Source organism: Struthio camelus, chromosome 17, assembly GCF_040807025.1.
Source record: "Struthio camelus isolate bStrCam1 chromosome 17, bStrCam1.hap1, whole genome shotgun sequence".
NCBI classification, from domain to species: Eukaryota; Metazoa; Chordata; class Aves; order Struthioniformes; family Struthionidae; genus Struthio; species Struthio camelus.
Genome location: NC_090958.1, coordinates 10,770,408 through 10,792,589, shown reverse-complemented (window position 1 = coordinate 10,792,589; position 22,182 = coordinate 10,770,408). Strand labels below are relative to the sequence as shown.

Below are 22,182 nucleotides of genomic sequence, written 5' to 3'. Positions count from 1 at the left end.
AAGCCTGCTCTTGGTAGAGCGTGCGGCCTCTGCCTGCGTGTCTGAAAGTTAAAGGGTCCAAAGAGCTCCCAAAAAGCCGGGTCCAAACTTAACCCCCAGACCCTAATCCTGGCTGGGGTGGATCTGCCTGCCCACGGTGCAGCGCTCTCTCTATTGTCCAGCACAGGCTCTTTTGGAGCCCCATCCCCTGGATGAGGCAGCGGATGTATTCTGGACCTTATGGCAATCCTTTGATGAAAGCCTTTTTGATTTTGATGAAAACATTGATGTAAGTCCAAAATAAAGAAGCATTTGTGTATTTGTCAAGTGCAAGCATCCAGCCCAGCAAGAGCTTGGCATTAACATAAAAATCATTTAAATTTCACATTTGGGATGCATATAAGACCTGCTTTCCAGCTTCTCTATGCAGCCATAGAAACTAAAACCTAATTCATCTGAAACAAAGAAAAGCTGATAATCTCATCTAATCACACAATTTTAGAAGCTGGGGGTTTAATATCTTGGCACATATGATAAAGTCATAAGAGAGAGCAACATCGGTGGTGCTAGAGGAACCTGTACCTGGCCACGCAGGTTCCTGAGCACGCTCCCGCCTATGCACAGGGAAGGACACAGATACCCTGCTATACTCCTGTCTCTCTCCCCGCTACATCTCCAGCTGCAGCTGTAAGAACCACGGGTCTCTTGGAGCAACTCAAGAGAGCACCTAACCAGTGTGACTGCCCTGGTGACCTTCAGGGCTGCAAGCCAGGGCCTTCTCTGTGCGCCCCATACATGACCGATACAAGCTTCTGCTATAAAGCAGCAAGTTTCTGAGAGATCTCCAGTGGCCTGAAGTTTGGGAGCAGCCATGAGAGTGGAGAGGTGTTAGAAAACAGACTTTTATATGCTAAAAAAAGAGAGAGAGAAAAAAAGGAAAACACAAGAAGAAAGGTGCTGGACCTGTGCTGCCATCCTCAAAGCTGAGGGAAGATGATCACGGTAGTTATAGGTTCCTAGTGACTGATAAAAACAAGAGTGAGGAGAGCTGGGAGACGTTCCCAAAGCAGGAAAACTCTCTCCCTATGGCAGCTGTCATACCACATGCATGAGGCCCTTTCTCAAACCATCCTGCCCTGCTGGTAGCATCTTTAAATTACACCCATTAGGTTTTGCTCCCATTCATCTCTGGGCTTAAGAGCCAAGTAGAAGGCCTAGATGATGCCTCCCAGGCACGGCAGGGACTTGCTAACTCTCAAAACAAGGCCTGCAGAGCATCATTCAAGGGAGTATCTCTGGATACTCATAAGCAATCAGAAGGCACAAGCAACCTGAACACCACGGTCACCTACGCCCTGAGAACGCTGTGCTGCAAACCTACAGCTGTGAGGGATTGTCCAAGTCCATGACAGTGAGATGCACAGGAGGAGGAAGGTCTACATGTCTTTCTCTCCCTTGTATAGCTGCTCTTCCCCTGCTTTGCAGTACTGCCCTATTCTTTAGGAAGGCGATAACCCTTAGAGCGTCCTCCCTGCTCACTAATGGGTCGGGCATGTTCACAACACCGTTTTTTACAGTATCTAATCCCTGCTTCCCTGACTAGAGGACTTCACAGCTGGGGTCTGCAGCTTATACTGACTGAGGAGCAATAAAGGTTCCATGCTGTCTGTATTGGGTCGCAAGGGCAATGGCTTGGGGCTCACAGGAAACACATCAAAGTGTACTTGAGATAACACAGATTTCACCAACATTTCCATACTATAAGCCACAATAGCTGCAACCAAACCCTCCCTACCCTCCACAAATTTTCACAGCTTGGTAAACCCTTGTCAGAAGACCACAGGCCACATGGCCATGAACCACAGGCATCTGCCTGGGCATGGAGATATATGCTGTGTCCACACGAGCCCACTGCAACAAATCAGAGCATTTTTCTGAGTTAGGATCACGGGCGAAGTCCACAACGATTTGGTTGCAGCAAAACCACAGTGTTGTTCATGGCCCCAGGAGCTGTGCTGACAGCGCAGATAGAAACAAGGAGCTACTGTCTCTTGAGCGCGTTGAGCTTGCACACATCATACATGGCTCTCAGGACGGGCAGCCAGAGAGGAATTCCAGCTAGGAGGCCACGCCTGGGAATGCAGAGAGCAGACTGGGAAAAGAAACCGAGAAGGGTAGGTCTTGGCTACAGAGAGCCTCCTCGCACTGCATGGCCAATGCTACAGCTTAAGGAGAGCATCAGTTGGTCGCAGATTCAGCCTCCTCTGCCCCTCCTAGAGGAGCTCATCTTAGCATCTTTTCTTGCCAGAGATGCCAAACCACAAACGATGGGCCAAGGAGAGGACACGTTTGTGCCTCTCAGATGTGCTGCATGACACACGCTGAGCCATTGGCTCAGGTAGGTCCATGTGCCAACTTTCCAAAGGCAGCCAAATCAAACCTTATTTTGCATCTGCCCTTTCCGATTACCTGCCTCCCTTTCCACATAGGAGCTGGAAATTCCCAAAGTCCTGGCCTGTTCCTCCAACAAGAAATCTAACATACAACATCTTAATAGAGGACAAGTAGTGCACAAAAGATCTCACATGCTGCGTACAGCACAGCTCAGCAGGGAAACACATGTCTTGGCCCTTTCAAGATCTAGAGCAAAACTGAACCGTTTTCTTCCCTTGGCTCGTGGGACATGTGCACCTTTAACCTCCCCGTTAGTCACGTCCTAGCAGCAGCTCAGTGGTGGAGCCGGGACCAGAATCCAGGTCTGCGACTGTCAGAGCGGGGCAACGCCCACGGCCCCATCCTACCAGGCACGCAGCAAGGGAAACGCAGCCGCGCGGTGCATCCAGCTGATCCCACATCATGGACTAACCTTTCCTTGTCAAATTGTGACAGGAAAAGAGAAAGACAAAAAAAAATAATTAGTCAGCATTGTCCGGCACAGCTCCACCCCTCGCTATTCCCATCGCCTTCAGCAGCTGCTCACTAACAAAGAAGCCAGGACAGCGCTAAAGCATGTCCGCCAGCGCCCCTGCAAACCACGTGCCCGCCCTTCTGCAGAGTCTCTCTGATCTGTTGTGCGAGAAGCCAGCTCCGGGTGCACGCGGCCCGGAGAGCCGTGGGCAGGGGGATGCAGTGCGTGCAGGCAGAGCTGCACTTTACATCTGTGGATGTAACAAGCAGGGAGAGGAAGCGACGTGAGGATGCACGAGGAGAGCAAAGCACAGATCAGACATGGGGATGGGGGCAGGGAGAGGAAATTCTGGCCTTGGCTAAATTCACATAGTTCTGGCCAGGCTCCAGCCACAACAACCAGAGCCCCACACGCCTTCCTCCCGGCAGCCCTGAGCTCCCATCATTTCACCTCGGCAACCTCCAAGCTAGGCCTTTTGCACTACCCATCGCGTAGCTGAGTGGACCAGGCCTTGCTGAGCTGCCCTGATGCGATACAGATTGGGGGTCACCGCGCCAATACAGCTCTGACACCCGTAAGATATATACAGACACGTCTTGTGGCCTCTCAGCAATACGCTGTCAATGCTGACGGCGATGTCAGCCCACGATGAGCCTGCACCACTCAGCTCCTCTGCTCTGCTGCTATGAACAGTAGCAACAATCAGAAAGGGAGCTAAATCCAGAGGCCTGGGCAAGAAGAGCTCTCTCCTCACCCCAACTGGAGCACCCAGAGAAAGGGGAGACAGGGGAAGCGTCAGGGTACAAGGAGACAGGGCCCCCACCAGCTCAGAGGAGAGGTGCAGAGGAGGGAGCGGGGGGTTGATTCTGGCTGAGAGCAGAGCCGTGCGCAAAGCAAGGTGAGAAAAGGACCCTGGTCTTAGCAATACTCCACAAGGCTTGCCCTGGGAGGTGCTACAGCCTAAAGATTGCAGTCCTCAGGCTTAACGCTCACTGTGCGTCACGGAAGGAAAATCCTCTGCCACTACAGCCTTGAGAAGCATGAGCATCACAGAGCCAGGCAATACCTCCCCTTGGGGGGCACACCTGGCTGGATCTGGTTTGTGCAGAAGACTGTGACGCCCTGAATATCTATGCCTCCGGAAGGTCACCGCAGTCACGTCCTGACAGCATTTATGTTTTTTTCCTCTGAAGCAGGCAAAGCTATTTTCAGAATTCCCCACAGAAGGGAAATTCAATTCCTGCCTGCTTTCTATCAAGATGGGAATGACAGCTCCAGAGAAGCTGCTTGTTCAAGTCAATCGGGAGCAGCATCAAGCAGTAAACCTGACATGGGCAGGAGAACCGTCCTCAGCCAGAACCAGGGCAAGGGAGGCTAAGGGAGCTGCAGGTGCCTTCCCTGCAGGCAAGCAGCTGGCAACCTCTGCTGCTCGGGTCCTACCTTCTCCTCTCACTCCCTGCTCTCCCACTGCATGGATACAGTGATAACTTTGGACAGGCAAGTCTCAAGGAAGTCACAAGGTCTGGACTCTTGCTGCTACGTCACTGGGAGAGCAGCACGCTCACCTTGAGGTTCCTTGACTTGATCTGAGAAAAAATCCCTTGTGGATCTAAACTCGATCAATTTATCCTTGAACACCTGAGCAAGGCTCATAAACCAGATCATTTCTCCCAGTGGTTACTGGGAACATCAGAGCCCTGACATTAGCCAGGCTTCACTCTGTGTTGCTCAGGAAAAAGCAAGAAACCAGACCAATACTGCAGAATTCGCAAAGTATGGGATTCGCACGCTGTACATATAGTGCCACAAGCACAATCAACACAGCTATCAAATCTCCTGTCTTCTTTTCTTTTACTTACCTCACAGGTCAAGCTTTAATTTCCACTCAGACATCATGGCTGTTTTGTCACATAATCCCTCCAGAAACCTATCAAATTGCATTTTAAAAGTATTCAGGCTCCCTGCTTGCACTTGAAGTACCTCACACTCCCCAAGAGGCACCATGTGAGCCACCAGGTGCCTCCATTTCCAGCTCTGAAAAAGGACCAATGATCATAAATTGCCTCTCACTTGTTCAGACTTGTGAATCCCTCTGCAGCAAGTTCCCAGCTCTTGTCACACCCAGCTCCTCTGTTCATCGTTTAGGGTAATCTGTTAAATATAACAAATTGAACAGATGTGAAGCTGGCTGGAACCTTTCCACAAAACAGTTGCTCTTTTTTCCATCAGAAGTGCAGGAAAAGCCACCTCCAAACAGACCTTCCCTGGTGTGGTACCAACATACTCCACATGAGGGAGAAGCCAGCCCGCAGAAGAGCGGGTGCCGCTGGGGTGACGGGGCTGTGCCTGCTGGCGCAGCCAGCACTAACAGGGAGCTCCCACAACGGCTCTCCTCGACCAGGGGACGGACAGAAATCAATATGCAGATCAACCCTGCAACCCTCCTTCCTTCAGCCTCACGAAGGGTCGCAGGAACCAGCCTCTCTGATTGCGACCGCGTTCAAAACCTTAACAAAGGACAGAGGTTTCCAAACTCCATCTGTTCAGACAAGAGGAGAAACCAGGCTGTGCGGGAAGGTCTGCAGCAGTCTTGCAGCACCACCACGGCTCATCTTTCCCTCCGTGTCTTCTTCCACCAGCTCTGCAGTACAAATAAGGATCAAGTAGATTGCTTCCCTCTAATCTCAAGTTAACTGCCAGGAAAACCAGAGAGACAGAGCACAGCACTGCCAGTACCGGAAAGCCAGGAATAGGCACACTTGGGAGAAAAATAGGTACACATCGTCCCATGGCACAGAAGTTGGCTGGGCTGGGAGCCCTCTGGAGAAGGAGGGTGGAAAATAATGGTGATTTATCCTCAGAAATGAAAGGGGCACTGCTTCTCCAGCTTTCAGATTCTCCGTCCAAATGACAAGAGCATCAGCAGTTCTGGAAATTCTGGATGCATATTAACATATATAAGCAACAAAAGGCTGGAGACAGGATCCTACTGAAGGTCCACCTTAAAATTATAGGTAGTGGTCCCAATCCTGCGATCCTTACTCACCGAGTAGTCCCATTGAAATAGAAACAACTGCTCACATGAGTAAGGGATGCAGGATCAAGCCTGTCTACCAAAAAGGCTAAATTGTGAACTGAGAGGACATCACGACCTCTGAACATTGTGAGACGCTCATGTCTGGTCGAGCGGAGGCTATCCCGAGCGCATTGCTGGGGAAGATTGTCCAGACTGGGGTACCACACCTGCAAACAGCGCACCGATCACAGACTGCAGAGAGCAGGCACTGCACAAACAAGGCTGGAAAAGGGACCCAAGTACGGATGATCCTAGTTCATCCCTAGCACGCCCATCTCGTGGCTACTTCCAGCTCTGCAAGGAGGTCTTTTTAACCATGCTGTCCTCCTAGCAGGCTCCCGAAAACAATATTTGGAGAAGGCAAGCCAGCTGCCTTGGGAAAGTTTCCAACTCCTGTCTGGGGCTCCCTGCTACAATTAACATAACTTTAGGAGTAGCTGATGCCCACAGGAAAGGAGAACAAGCCCACTCTTAGCTCATTACATCATTAATTCCATTAGCAAAGGGAATAAACGTAGTGATTTAAAGTAACCTTCAACCCTGGGAGGCAACCAACAGGAGAGGATAAGCCCAGCCCCAGCCTGTGTGAGGAATAACCCCAAAAGCTCTGCAGAGCACATCCTCCCAGGATAGCCTGCAGCTGCCCATCACAAGGGGGGGCCAGGCATCTTCTCCTTCCCAGGGGTCTCCTGCGGGTGTCCCTCCAGCAACCCTCCCTCTGCCACAAGTGAGGAGCCTGCTAAGGGAGCGCCAGACGTTACCCTTCTCCCCGCACAGCTCTGCCCATGCTCCAGCACCCTGGGACGTGACCCAGCTGAGCCGCTGCAAAGCAGTGCCCCTCGCAGCGCAGCATGGCCCCAGGCTAACATGGCTAGTGGTTTTCAGGCTGATCCGGCTCCCCGCAGCTCTGCACTTGACCATTCGCCCTCCCCGAGGGGACCCCCGGGAGCCCCTTTTCCCAGCACCGCCATCCGAGCAGCTTGCACCAGCCTTGCTGCCTGTAGCAATCTGCCCAGGTCGGAGCCCTGCATCAGGACCAGTGTTCATCTGTGCAGATGGGTAATTAGGTTCCCTCTCTGTTTCCTGTTTCCTCGGTTTTGCTGCCTGGCAGCTCCCTTGTAGCCTCACATGATCCAGCAGCATTAGTCAGAAGGGAATTCTGCTCCCATCCTCCTCAAATGTTGCTCTCGCTTCGACATAAACAGCAGAGAACTGCAGGGGCTGTTTCAACAGTTTGAGCATTTCATGGCGGAAGCATTTGTCCTTTTCAGTCTGGCAAACCCCAGTTTCCCTCCCACACCTGCCACCCTGCCCCTTCTCTTCTGAGTGACACAGAAAATGAGTGTGATGTTGTTACCAATTAGCAGCAATAAACTAATCAGCAGAAATAAACAACTAAACTGGAGCTGGAGCACACCTCAATTTACGAGCAGTGGTGCAAGCCATTCCTTTCAGGCAAGGCCTACAAAAAGCACACCTGCTTACCAGCAGTGGTGTGAGATGCTCTCACAAAAGGACCATAGCATACTCTCCTGGAGAAAAAAAAAATGGGCTAAGAGACTGAGCAACCATGAGATCTGGGGAAATCAATGCAGAGCTGTCTCTCAGTGATCCCAGAGAAGGGAAGGAGCGTGCGCCCAGATGAAGTATCCACAGAGACCCCAATTCTGCATACAGGACATCTGTCCTTCTCTTCTGCCACCAAGCAGCAGCTCTCTGGGAAGCAATGCTGGTCCCAGAAGCCCTGACCGTCCCTGCAGAGAAGCACAAGACACTATTTCCACTCAACAGAGGACATCAGAAGAGGAGCCAGCTTGTGAGGATTTACTGCTCCTCCATAGATTCCTCTTCACTGGAGACCTACAGACTGAGCTTTTCAGAGATGATCTGTCACCTCTGGCCTTTTGAACCCTATCATATATTGTGTTCTCCAGTGCAAAGTGCCTGCTGCTACCCCTCTGCTCCCTGGGCCACTCAGGGCAACACTGGCCTCCAGAGCCAATCTCCAGAGCCAATAAAACTGGCAATCTCCAGAGCCCCTGCTGTGGGTCTCAGTCTCCTGAGACATCTTGCTGAGAGATTTTCAGCAGTTCTGCATCATTGCCCGCATTGCCCCATTTCTACTCTCCAGCCAGCTGCAATGCCAAACTGCTGCCTGCCCCACAGAGAGGGCTCTGAGGCGACTTTTGAAAGATTGCAGGAGCTTGCTGCTGACTTTCTCCCCCAAGATCTGTGCCAGCATGCTACTGGCTAACTGCTGAGCACTGGGTCTAGCAACACAGAGCTGTGCTGCTGGCAGGCTCACAGGCCAGGAGGCCTGAGACACTGCAGCCATGGAGAGACCAGTGCCTCTTCCACCAGTGGTGGGCCCGGCCAGGTTTCCCTGGGCCTGGCACACCATGCACATCACTGACCACGTTGGATAGAAACTGCTGCTGCATGGCAGCAGTGTCACATGGTGTTCCCAAATGACATTGCAGCATTGCGTCACGCAGCTGCCCCAGCCCTAGCTGAAGGGAGCAGGTCCCCAGTGCAGCAGTGCTGTGGGCCACCGATAGGACTAGCCAGGCAAATACAAAGTCTGGCAACTACCTGCATGAAGAAAAGAGAAGAGAGAAGGGCTGCAAGGCAGCAAATGGCTGAGATAGACCCACACATCAAAGACCAAAGCGTTAAGATTGGTACAGCTCAAGGTTCATGCAGCTCAACCCAATCGACAAAGCTGGGGAACTGGATTTTTCCATTCCTTATTTGGCATCTATGGCCATGTGGCCACCCAGCCATTTACACTGGCTCCAGGTATCCTACCAGAACAGATGCCAAGGCCATGGCTGGGGAGGATGCTTTGGAACAATCAAAAAGGGAATCAGAAGAGGCTTTCCAATGCTCTTCTCTCCCCTCCTCCCCCATCTATTTGCTCCAGCAAGTGCTGAGCCTGGTTACATCTCTGCTGCATGCATCACCACCTCTCTGCGCCCTGCAGTGTGACTATGGATTTGCATTTTGTTAAATGCTGTGATGATGGGAGAAAACTTTAAGTCACTGAAAATCTAAATCAAATTGTGCTGTCTGTCAAAGGGAATTTAAGCAAAGTTTCTTCCAAGCTTAACAGTAACAGCGCTCAGCAGTTACTGACTGCTTCTCCTTATCAGAGCTGCTGACCAGTAAGGAAATTCAAGTGTTAGCCTGAGTTTGCAGTAAAACAGAGAGAAGAGACCCTCTTGGATGGAGAAGCAGCTAGCTCTGAGTGTTAGTAGAGACTGCCGGATAGCAGAGTGCTATCCAGGCCCTTCCGTAGCACAGCTGCGCATGCAAAGGTCTGCAGCTCACAGTAAAGATGCCCATGTGGATTATTTACCGAGAGCAACAGACATTGACAGTCCTGACAGCTCTGTGGTACCCAAATGAACAAACCCAACCTCTGCTGCTCAGCATCGCACAACAGCCCAGCCAGAAGATGCAGTCATACAACAGCAAACAGCTCCACACGCTTGGTTCCTGACCCCACACTTCTTCCTCAGCCTGCCTAAACTCTACCCTCAGCCCACAGAGGACGTGCTGCCAAGGCATCTCGGAGCAGGAGCAGGGCAGACACCAGAGGTCACCCTGTCTGAGGCTGCTACGGGAAACTCAGGCAAGGGAAGTACCTCTGCTCACCAGGGTGGGAGGTCAGCTCAGCCGTTGGGTTGCCTGCAACAGAGAGGTGATAACAGCACCCAGCGGAAAGCAGCAAGCCAGCAAGCCCTGTCAGTGCAGGAGCTCAGCGTGCTTCTGTCCAGCCCCAAACTTCATTAGCAGTTCTGCAGCAGTGAGACTCTTACCGACCACTGAGATGATGCCATCTGTTTCCATTTACTTGCTGGCTCACAGGAGCAGCTACAGAGCAAAGGGCTCTGGAGAGACTTTGTTCTCCTGAGCACAGGGGGACTAAACAGCCAGCCGGTTGGGACAGATACAGTCTCAATTCACTCTCCCTAGAGTGACCTACTACCTCCCCTCTGTGCAAAGTAGACACCTGTGAGGAATGGGAGTGCTCCCAGGTTGGTTTTGCTTCTGAGCTCCTTCATACATCCACCCACAGGACACTTCCCTGTGGGCACAGAGAACGTACTCCCAGCAGACAGCACAACTGCATCGAATTACTCACTGATCTGCAGGGCACCACAGCAGAGGGGGAGTTATCCAAGCTGCTCCCACATCACTTGGGTCTGCCTTCTACAAAGCCAGAAAGAATCTGCCACTGATGAGCCAGGACCCCCAAATTAACAGCTACCAGACCCTCTCCCTTTCTACATCAGGGTCCTCCAGAGTTCACAATATGCAGAACATCTCTGTCTGGACTCCTTTTTCATGTATTCATTTTTATGCACACTACTTGAGGCAACCATGTATCCATCCACCCTAAGAAGGGGCAAGACATGTGCCAGGGGTGTCTGCACCAGGCCTAGCCAGCATGAAAGCACAGAGCACGCAAGGGAGATAAAACTGGCAGCATGTGGCATAGGAACATCTAGGTTGTTTCTGAAAACTGTAGCAGCAAGAGGGAAGGGAGAAAAATGGGGGACACTGTGTGCGCAGAGGGTTAAGGAAATTATCAGCACTATCTGGCAGCTGAACTGCAGGAGGACTCTGCCTCCTCATTTTACCAGTTACACTTGCTTCAGGAGGGAAACCAGTTCTCTTGCTCAACAGGAGATTTCATGCTTTGAAACATGTTGCTCAATTCTTGGTCATTTGGGTTCAGTAACTGCCCTTTCCCTGTGGTTGCTGCTTCCTTTTTGAATGAGCAGAAAGTTTGTCAAGGCCTGGAAAGAGCTTACGCTCTTCCAGACCTGCCTTCCCAGGCTCTACAATTCCCCTCAGTGAGTCCTCCCTTTGGAAGAGTTGGAGATCCCTTCACAGGCAAGATTTCTCTGACAGTCAGGCCTATAGATCATCTCACTTTCTCTATCTACAACCTCCTTTGCCTCCAGATCTTGCCCCCACCCATGCCACAAAGCAACCAGGCTGTCGAATGCCAGGGCAGCCAGAACAGGACTTGAGAGGGCAGGAGAGTCCTGCCTCCTGCAGCTACTCAGCCCACCAGGCAGAGCAATGCTCAGGCAAGCAGGACCTGCTGCAAAGACCACCCACAGTGACGGCAGAGCTGGTGAGCGTGCCACCAGGCTGCCGGTCAGCCCCAAATGGGGGGGCTGAGCAGCTCAGCAGGGCTGGGCACAGAGCCCAGCATTAGCACCCCAGCTCCAGAGCTTACAAACTTCCCGCCGAAGGCACGGCCGGGTACAAAGGCTGATTTGTTCCTGACACGAGACCTACCCAGGCTGCCGCCAGGACACATCTTCTTTATTGTGCCCTACTGACACGGGCGACAGACAAGGCTCTGGGCTCAATGGCTCCTTTCTGGGATGTTGCTGGAGTTTGAACACAGGAGACCGCAGATGGCAGGGGACTGCCAAGGGCCTGAGCCCTGCCAAGCAGCAAGCGCCGGCACTGTGTGTCCTTCAAAACTGACAGCAGCATAAGCCTCCCTCGGGGCCCCACTGACCCAAGCCCCTTCTGAGAACACGGCAGAGCTCCTGTGCCACTTGGCCAGCCATGCTTACCTGCCACTGCACTCCCTTGTCACCGGCAGAGTTGCGGGATGCTGAGCAGAGGGGACAAAGAGGACATTTTAGTACACAATGCCTGCTTGTCCATGCGCTTTCAGATTATTCCATCACATACAGGCATGGAGCCAGCTCTGAGGGAGGAAAACAGGGCTGTAAACTCTCATCCTCACAGTGACACACTTGTGTGATGAGATCTGTTCCCAGTCCCTGCTCCCTGCAGGAGGGTGAAGTCTCGCTAGATCCTGAGAAGGGTTAAATTCCCTCCCACCACTGCTGGATCGGGAAAGTTTATCTCCACACAGAAGTCTTGATACCACCTGGGATGAGGCTAAGAGAAGAGCAAATTCCTCCAGTGAAGTTATCCCTCCTCCCAGTGCTGCCTGCCCAGCTACAGGGAGTTTCTCCCATAGCAACACAGCCACAGGAGCACTAGAAAAGACTCCTTTTATATTCCCAGCAATAGCCCGCCACAGCCCAGCATCTCTTCAGCTTGAGCTCAAGCCAGAAGACTAGGCTCAGGGGAAGTGGCTGGACTCCCCCACACAGCTTGCAAGATGGCACTTGGAGGCTGTTTTTTACTGGAGCACACACTCATTTATCGAAGCTCAGAGCTGCATGCACTTGGCAGACCAGCTCCAGCAGCCAGGGTGGAGCTAGGCTTGCTGGGCACTGGCACATCCAAGGACTGCAGAGTCCAACCATGCAAGAGAAAATCTTAGCCGTTTCAGAGGAGCAGACACCAAAGGAGAAGGACAAAGGGCCCTCTGCCATGTTAGGAAGGAAAATTCTCTTATTTTCTGCAAGCAGCGGCTGTCTGTGCTGACCCGAGCAACTTGGCGCTGCCCGGGACCTGGAGCTGACACCCCCCGCCCTAGGCCCCAGGTCCTCAGCACTTCCATTGACACATCTCCACTCCTAGAAAGCAACGCTTCTTGGAGGGCTCCGATCCCCCTTCCTAGTGATCCACAGGGCCCTGCGATATTAAGATCCTAGCAGAACTCTTCCATCTCTCCATACGCATACCTCAGCACCTTCCTGGGCTTGGGCACCAACCCAGGATAGCACTGAACAATTCTTCTAGCAGGGCACACCTCAGCACCCTGCAGGATAGCACATGACCTTCCATCCAGGGGAACGGCTCCGATACTCAACACTTCTAGAAAGGTCTTGTCTTTTTTTTGGACTCTGCTCTGTCTTCTCTTCCTTCCCACTCACCTCGCTCCCCACAGCATTTAGAAAGATGAGAATAGAGAGGTATAAAACCTGAAAGCAGTGCCCACTTCCCACTACACTTACTCAGCCCGACCGTGAGGCTGCACAGTGCTGCAGGCCAGCATCCAGTTACGCTCCCTTTCTCAAGCAGATGCAAGAGGATGTTTCACAGCGCCAGCGCTCTTCAGCAGGGCCATTCCCTCCACCAAAGGCTCCACATCACACCTCCTGCAGGGGTAGCAACCCTTGAGAGAGCAGCAGAAGCAGCTCAGGGCAGCTCAGACATTGTGAAAAAGCCCTAAATACCAGCAATTAGGGCAAGTTGCCAGGACCTCGCAGGGCTGGAGCTGAGCCAGCATTTGGGAGAGCAGAGGGACAGGGGCTGGCAGACTTCAGGAGGCCTCAGGGCAAGATCCTACCCTGTACATGCCAGCAGTGCCCTGCTGAGTAGGTGCAAGCACTGGCTCTGCCCACCACCTCAGCTCTCGCCTGCCTTGTTCAAAGAGCAGCAAAAGCTGTGACTGAAGTACCAAACACCACTCCATCTCAGAGCTGGAGACAGATGAGGTCATCTCCAGTCTGAAATCACTTCCGTTCCCAAGCTGCTTGCAAGACTATGCCACACATTAAAAAGCACTGGATGGGTGGGGAGGGAAACCCAAACCAACGGAGCATGTTCTCCATTAGGAGCTCAACACTTCATTAATCTCTGCCTCCCCATCGGCTGCCATCTGAATGCTCCACCTCCCTCCCTCCTTCCCTTGCAAGGGCAAACCTGGCAGGAGCTGCTTTGAGCTAGTAACAGAGTATGTCACAAGCTGCATGGGACCACACCTGACCCCCAGGCCCCTCCAAATCCAGCCAAAGCAGAGCAGTGGGGAGAAATCGCAGCTTAGTGCTGTCAGACTAGCTCAGCCACACTGCTCCACCTTGTGCACAGCTCCAACTGCTGGCCCTCAAACACTTGCACAGCAGCAGCCCAACTCTCTTTCTCTCCACACGCACATAGCGCTTGAAACAATTTGTACTGGCCATTAACCCCATCCACGCAGCACTGAGCACAAGCACCACAAGCCTGTGGCCTCTCTAGCACAGCTGCGTTCTCCAGCGTCCGTGCACAGAGCGTGCCGCCAAGCCTGACCTCAGAAAAGGTCTGTGCTGTGAACCTGGGGGGTGATGAACTCGTCTGTGGTCACAGCACAGGCTTCAAAGGAGGTAGCAGAGCCAAGGATGTAACACAGGTCGTAAAACCACCATAGGCCTCGGGACAGTCAGCGGTGGTGATCTATGCTGCTGTCTGGACTGCAATGAATGATGACACCCATGTGAGCTAGGCCACCACCACTGGCCAAGGTGGCAGCAAGATCTGCTCCTCACATGCAGATCAGGCAGTACTTACTTAACCCAACGCCACAGGAATCAGGCTGAGCAAGGAGGATGGAAATTCAGGTCACCAGCCCAGGGAAGTCCTGAGGAAAAGAGCCTTGCAAAAGCCACGCTTGGCCAGGAGAAGCCAGACTGACAGTTTAGTGGCATCATTTTAAAAACACAGTGACCACAGATAAATCACTGTCTCATTCTTGGAAGCACTAAGCTGACCACAGCGTCCCACAGTGCCTCAAGCAGTAACGGCCAAGATACATCTCTGCCACATAGTTCCCTCCTGTATGGCCATGGATTTTTCCCCTCCCCCCAGATTTTGCTCTAAGAAGGAAGGCATTGAGGTTTTGCCTGTCTCTTCCAGAATTCCCAGTCACTCATTGCAGCAGCAACCACCATGTCTATGAGGCCATTTTGCAAGAAAATACAGCTGGTGCAATCCATGTGCTGTTTGGATCCCAATCCAACTGCTGCCCACGCCCATGCATACACATGGCCTGGCCTCGAACATGTGCCAGAGCAGTGACTGGCCAAAGCAACTGTGGACACGGCACCTTCTCAGGTGCTAGACTAATGGGAGTTAAAGGCGATGGTTAGAGGAGCGAGGGGCAGAGTGTGCTTGTGCGCACAGCTATGGATCACATATGTGCATACACCTAGGATTTCCTACCAGCAGATGAAGGACTAGAACTCACGACCATTTGAGCCACCAGCCCTGGGCTAGTTTCTCTGGCTTGCACAGCGCCCCTTGCGCTGAACAGCAGGAGAAGTACTGTGTGACTGCTTCTCCCAGAGAGCACTTTGTTTCCCAGCTTCTCTCCAGAAGTTATAACCCTGAATGCTGGGTACAACTGGTCAAAACCTCAATGAAAGCAAGAGCTTTCCCCTGGTGGGCTTCAGCCCTTCTAGAAGCAGTAGGCACCAGAGAAAAGAGCCTCTTCTGTGGTCGCAGAGACCTGAGCTGGACAGGAGGTTCCTCTTTGGCATGGACTAGGAATAAATGCTCTGTGGGACTAACACATTTCAGCGGAGCAAGCAGCAGGCCGTTGCCCCCTGGCTGCCTTCCCAACAGCTTCTTTCTGCCTTACACCTGTAACTTGTTAAGATACCAGCAGAAGCCAGCACCATGCAGAAGACCTTGTGAGGAAGCAAATGTCCAACAGATAGGTTACACCTTGGAGGGGAGACAAGGAGCTACAGTCATCCTACACACAGTGCCACTAGGTCACGACAGGAGACCTGACAGCAGCGAGCTGATCAGGGTGTGCTTCACTCCCCACCGCGCCGAGCGGCACCGGCACAAGGAAGGCGCAGGCCTGGCATTGAGCAATTGGGCTCAAGGGACTTCTGGAGGCTCAAACACTGCTGAGAAGCTTCAGTTTTTGTGTGACTGAGTCACAGAGGTGTGGAGCCGCTCTGTCACCACAGTAAGGTGCTGTGTATCCCTGAAAGTCACGGCCTTAGGAGCCTCCAGACAGCAATGCAGAGGTGTTATGTCCTGGGCTTCAGTTCTGCCACCTCTAAAACAGCAGTGAGGAGAATTTCACACGAACACCTGAGCTTGCCCTGCCTGGAGTCCTCGAGGGCCCCGGCTGGAAGGCGTTTGGAAAGAAGTGCGCTCTTCTCCCTGCACCCAGACACCCTGTGAAGCCTGGAGCCCTCTTCTGTCCCATGCAACCCCCCAACACTTTGTAGGAGACCTCTCTGCTTCCTATAAGCTTCCCACGTTCCTAGTGCTCAGCTGCTCCCCGTGTGCTGGAAGGAGCAGCCATTTTATCCTCCGAACTGCCGTACAGGCATAATCCTGCACGTGAGGGCGGACATTCACTCTGCTCCCACAAAGACTTTATATATGTGGGCTGTTTTTTTTTTTTTTTGGTCATTTGTTCAGTATACAGATAAAAGTCATTCAGACTGGAGGCAAAAGCTTTGCTCAGCGCAGCTTAATAAGAATTAGACTGTACCATGTTTGAGGAACCCACAGAAAAGATGCAGGTAAACACACACTTGCACGCCTTGTATTTTCCAAAACTACAGGCTGGAAAGGTCCACTGAGGCTCTGTTAAATGTTTTGGACAGCAGGATCTGAGGATATGGAAGAGATGCTATGAACTCATTAGCATTTTAAGAGCCACAGAAAGACATTAATCTACTTCCAGAAAAATCTCTCCTCCCAGGCAAGCCAGGCTTGCTCTATGCAAAGGAATCCCACAGACGTAACGCCAACAGTGCCCTGGCAGAGCTAGGGATGACGAAGGTTGTATTTTCCTTTTCCAGTAATACTTCGATTTAACTATATAAACTGTTTCCCTTGGGGCAGATCCTATTTCACTGTTTATGCAGGAGCCTTAGAGTTGGATTTTAAAGGTGAAAGTGCCTGTTCCCAAACTGCATGGAGCGCAGTCAATACAGACGTCCTCGCTGCAGCAAACAGCTGCTTTGCTGCCCTTCTCAAGCACTTTGCCTCACTACCCTTGATGTCACGTGCACATCTAGAAAAAGCAGGGCCAACGAGAATGTCAGCCGGGCTAAAATGTCCTCAGTTATCAGCCCTGCAAAAGGCAAGAGGAGATCTGCAAGAGCAAAGCCTGCATGAGGTTTTAGTCCTGTAGAGAGTCTAGGAGAAGCAGAAACAGGCATGGGGGACGCAGAAACACCCAGCCTTGGGGTCAGGCACTGCAGCCCAGTGAGCGGACTGCAACCAGCCCTATGTTGCCCCAGGAGCACATCCTCACCCGCGAGGCTCTGAACCAACTGGAGCACAAGGGACAGCCCAGGCCCAAAGGACTTGCCATCAGAAACACACAAGAAAACTAGCAGGCACCAGATCAGTCAGAAAGTGGCACAGCTAGTGTGATAAATAGTGACTACCTACTAGCTACTGGCTGCCAAGCATGCACAGGAGGGGTTTAAGGAAGAGTTTAGTGGAGGATAAAGAGGACAGTTTGCAAAAGGAACAAGGTGGGGGCAGATGTAAGAACACTAATTCACAACAAAGCATCTCATCCAAGCAAGGTCCCTAACAGATCGGACCATTTTAAAAGTTTCAATCCCAACAAAGAGACCAAGGCAGGGATGAGCCCGTCCCTCTGGGCACGCCATGGTGCTGAGGAAAGAGGACACCCAGAGCTCTCAGCATCTGCACTTTGTCCCACTGCAACAACCCGAACCACGTCCTTCATACAGCCCTCCCATTCAGACCAGCTGAACTCCCTCTCCCATGGCCACCAAGGCACACAGCAGGCCTGGAGCTAGCACTGGGACCAGCTCTGGTCCGACAGCCCACCTCCAGCACAGAAACTGCCTTGGCAAACATTTACAGCGGCATCAGAAGGAAAAGGAAAAAAAAAGGAGTCTTTTGCAAGCAGTGTAACAGAGCCACACAAAATAAGCTTCTCTCCTCCAGATGTGTAGGCTCTGGAGGGAGGAAACGGGACATGATCCCTTCAAAGCTAGTTTCACAGAGTTTCTGTTTCTACAGCTCTTGCTGATTTTTGAGGCAAGGATGAAAGGGCCATTCAGAGCTGCTTGGGACCTACCTCCTGCAGTATTTTCCTAGCTATTTTCCTCCACCAACCCCTTTCCTGGACCTAATCTACGGACCACAGCACATGAAAGGCAACTGTGAGCCTGGCACCAGGTATGCGAACTCCTCGGCAGCAGCTTGCTCATGGGAGAGGGCGAGAGCTCGCGCTGCACAGCATTTCAAATCAGTGAGAGTGGCCGTGGGGGAGAACAGGGGCAGGCTCCCTGCCTGAGACGAGAGCTGTAAAAACATGGGGTGCCCAGCTCCTCTCAACTTCAAAGGACTAAGGTGCTTTCATCCCTATTTAAAAAAAAAAAAAACAAGTAGCAGCAGCTGGTCTTACATTTGTATTATTGCAAATCAACTGCCTAAAAGATCTGCCGTTAAAATGACTATGTTCCACAATGGCCTTTGTCGAAAAGCTGATGTTTCATCTATTGTCTTTCATCTCTATAATATCAGCACAGCCCTGACGAATATATCAGCTCCTTGGTCAATCCAGAACATGCTGACAATCTCAGAGGCACAGCAAGCGGGATCGCTTCATTTGGGGCAGGGACAACCCCCAGTTCTGGGCTGGCGTGATGCCTAACGGCAGGGCTGCGACCCAGGGGAGGGCTTCGTCACTACTATCAGCACACAGACACCTGGTAACGCCACCGCCATGCTCCAAGGCCCTGTTAGGCTTAGCACTAGGAGCAAGAACATCAGAGCTCCTTTATGATCCTCCCATAAAGGCATGGGGCTTACAACCCAACCTGCCATTTTGGCAAATTTCACCAGCGTTCATTCAGTATAAAGAAACACAGCCAGACCAGACAACTCAGTTTGACCAGGACAGACCTGGAGTACTGGGATCATCCTGACAAAATCTCAGGGATGGTATTTTCTCCTAGATTGAGAGAGAGGTTTTTCCCCTCTCCTTGTCAAGAAAAGTCATAGCCTTTGCAGTGAACCTTAGCACCTAGCCGGACTGCAGGAGACGGGGATTGAAAGCCCTAAAACTTGCAGGGCCTCGTTAGAGGAAACACATTCCCAATCATATTGACCATGCCTCTTAAAAACCTGGTCACCTTGAGGTAAGATTTATAACCCAAATTGATTAAGAAAGCAATTACAAAAGGTTAGTGCCCCAAGCTGAATAACTAATGTCACTGCATCGGTGACACAGCTTAACCACACAACACAAACTGGGTTCTTGATAACATCTGTTCTTTGCAGACAATATTACTGTGACGCTGGTCTTACTGCTATTTCAGTCTTCATTTCCACTATAATTTAAAGCTTATCCAATCACAGTGATCAATATAATCTCTGCTTGCCCTGTAGCAAAATGTTAACAGTGACTCATTAATACAGTCCTGCTCTGAAGGAATAGCTAATTGTAAATTCCTCATTCTCATGGATTTCTTTTAGAAGTATCGGTGATCTCATTCTCTTCTTTTTGGGCTCTACCTGAAAATAACAACCTTTGGAAAGTACTTGACGGGTAAGAAGGGGGATGTTAATGGTGCAGGCACTGGAAAGGTAAAGTTCATGGAAATGTCATTTCTGAAGTGATTATAGTGGATTTCTGGAAGTCAGAGAAATGAAACTGGATTAAAGAAGATATTAGACAAGACAGAAAGTCATTTGACTGTAAATGCTATGGTTGTTGGACACGCAAAGCACAGCAATACCCAACATTAGAAAGAACTCAGAAGCAACGTAGTGGAAAAATTGCATTTGCTAAATTGTGCTTTCCTAGGAGGCAACCCAAAAGAAATGGAAACAGCCACACGGGCAAGCAGGAAGAGCTGGGCAGGACAAAGCAACGCTCAGTCAGTAGGTTAACTGGGAGACAGCACTCCACGCACGCATAAGCAATGAAAGCTCCAGTGGCAGCCACAGCAGGCCAAGAGCTAACATGTCACTCACAGCCTTTAATGAGAACGGGTGCAAAATCAGATCAGATACCCATGAACAGCTCTTGGGACCTGCAGTACAGCACAAAAAGTTCAATCTTATATTTTTAAAGAATCCAAGACTAACCATCTCCATGCAAATCTCAGGACCAAACAGGCAGAATGGAAAGGGATTTTCTTGGGTTTCTAGCCTGGGGTCCAACTCATGAGGCCAAACAGCAGTCTTGTAGGATTTATTTTCCAGGATTTATTCTCCAGTCATGGTCTAGTGTGGGATCTCTCTGCATTGCCCCTCACGGGCCAGACAGAAATATGCTATCCCCTCACAGCTGAGCTCTGAACATCACACCACACCAGCCAGGCTTGGCAGCACCCTCCGACTCCCCATTCTGACTGTCCTACCCCAGAGAGGCGGTTCGGCCCCCAGTATGGCTGCTCGTAGGGCTCTCAGCAGCCTCAGGCTACTCAAAATCAGAGCAAATCCCACAGCCTCAGGGGAGTACGAGGGGAGAGAGCAATCTGTAAGATGAGGATTTCTAACCTTCAGTGCTGAGGACCAGGGCACAGATGGAGGAAGTTCAGATGTACGCACACAATAACGCACCCCCTCGCCTGTGTGCCTCTGGAACAGCCTATTTCTATTGTACATTACTGAATCAACAGCGTCAAGCCAAAATCATGGCCTGCCTTTAAGAAACTCTGATGGGATCCTCTTCTGATGCAATTTTGCCATAAGTGGGAAAACTAACTTTTCCTTTCATAATCCTTTGTAAATCTTTGCCTTAGGAACATGAGGCAAGACCTGCTTTCCTCCGCTGCAAACTCACGCTGGCTTATCACTGCAGGATGCCAGCCAAGAGGTGGGTGGTTGCCCTAATTTATTATATTTTCTGAGAAAGAAGAAAAAAAAGAAAAATAGTTATTTGTCCTGATGGGAAAGCCCTAAACCCCTAAAGGACTGGCTCAGGGTGCCAAATATACATGGATCCCCTTGGGCCACAAGTTAGCTCAGCCCTCGGGTGCACGCCCGGTGTCCGTGGCAGTGAGAGCAGGGGCCTTTCCCAGACATTTCCTGGATCACTGCCGTGACAGTCGGGATCCGTGTCCACCAAAACGCCCACCTCTGTGCTGCGAGCTCCGTCCTATAGAGACACGACAAAACACTTCAGGACAAAACACTTCCAAGCATGAGAGACAGCACAGGAACCAGGCACACCACGAAACAACCCCGCGGGCTTTGCAAAGACACGCAAGAAGCTGGTTCTTGAGCTTTCAGACCAACCAGCCCCAGGACAGCCCACATTAGCAACCCTGCTCACACGCCGCACTGCTGCTACATGAAGTACAATTCCAAAAACACCGTCACTTGTTTACTGGGAGAACAATTGTGCTATTGAGTGACACCTGCCCATGACAGCGCGATCACGGGAGGAGCAGGGAGCTGTTCAAATCACATCGGCCATTCAAACCAGGCAGCAAAACGCCTGGCACTGACCGGAGCCTCCGAGCAGCTGCTGAGGGCTGGCCTGGCCACCACAGACAGAAAGGCTTTCACTGGCATTAATGAGGGCTGCTGAAAATAATGCCATCACACAGCAGTGTGATGGCACCCAGCCTTGCTGTTTGAGGACCAGCGGGCTGAACAGAGCAGGCACTGAGGAAGAGGAACCCTGGGCTCCATCCAGCCCATTTGGGTTTGTTTAAAGAGCTGTGAAGTCGTATCCTGTGAACCTGGTATGGGCCAAGGGTGGCCAGACAAGGCTTATTCAAGCAACAAGAGGACACGCTCCCACTGCACTGAAAACATCTCCTGCTCACATCAGTGATGTTTAGGAGGGTCCCAAACAGATCAGTGTCTCAGTACTGGGGTAGAAAACACACCCCTGTCTTTCCCACCTCTGTGGGCCTGGTCTGAACTTCTCAAGTGTCCACTCCAGGGCTGCTGGCAGCCAAGAGCGGATCCAGAGTGCTTGGCTGCTCCAAGGAGCTGGAGTCCTTCCCAAGCACGTGCCTGGATTAACTGCCCAGAAAAAGCACCAACTCCTGTTAAATAACTATGCTCGGTACCCGCAGTACCCACTTCCCTCATAAATACACACTCTGCCAAGGGCTCCTTTCAAGGGAAGGAGAACTCTTTAAAGTAAGCAGACGAACAGCAAAGGTATTCATCTCGGGAGCAAGGCACGAGCGTTTCTACTTCTGCATGCTCCAGCTAAGGGAGCGACAGCACCGCCCCAGCCGTGCCGCAGAAACCAGTTGGGACTGTAAGCGCAGCCTCTGGGAGATGAGAGATCATTTCAGACAGCATATTTCTTGCTGTCATGATGACACACTCTTGCTCGCCTCGGCACTGCACACTCACAGCAGCAAGGCTTTGCTACAGGCCAGCGATTTCACTTGGAGTTTAACCCCCTCAGCCTTGAGTCACCCCACCGCCTATAAAAGAGGGCAAATGCCAGCTCCCCAAAGGCTGTGATGCTTCTTCCATTACTCCCTGAGCAGTAAGAACCTCCAAGAATCTGTAGGCCCCTAAGAGCCATAAACCTCGCTGACATGTTGACAACAGGCCCTGGGCAGGGGAAATTTAT

General features: G+C 51.5%; 1 protein-coding gene across 5 annotated transcripts in view; it reads right to left on the bottom strand.

The window, feature by feature from the left end:
- The window catches only part of SEPTIN5 (septin 5), a 49,902-nt gene that overhangs the window by 18,973 nt on the left and 8,747 nt on the right, over window positions 1-22,182 (bottom strand). Inside the window, exons 1-2 of one of the 5 annotated variants that reach the window (XM_068911596.1) lie at window positions 12,869-13,007; window positions 11,567-11,607 (exon numbers count right to left, since the gene is read on the bottom strand). The exons of 3 other annotated variants lie outside the window; for them this stretch is intronic. The gene's annotated coding sequence lies outside the window, so the exon portion shown is untranslated. Of the gene's footprint in view, window positions 1-11,566; window positions 11,892-12,868; window positions 13,008-22,182 lie in introns of those variants that run through there. One more of the 5 variants, XM_068911595.1, reaches the window with a different exon arrangement.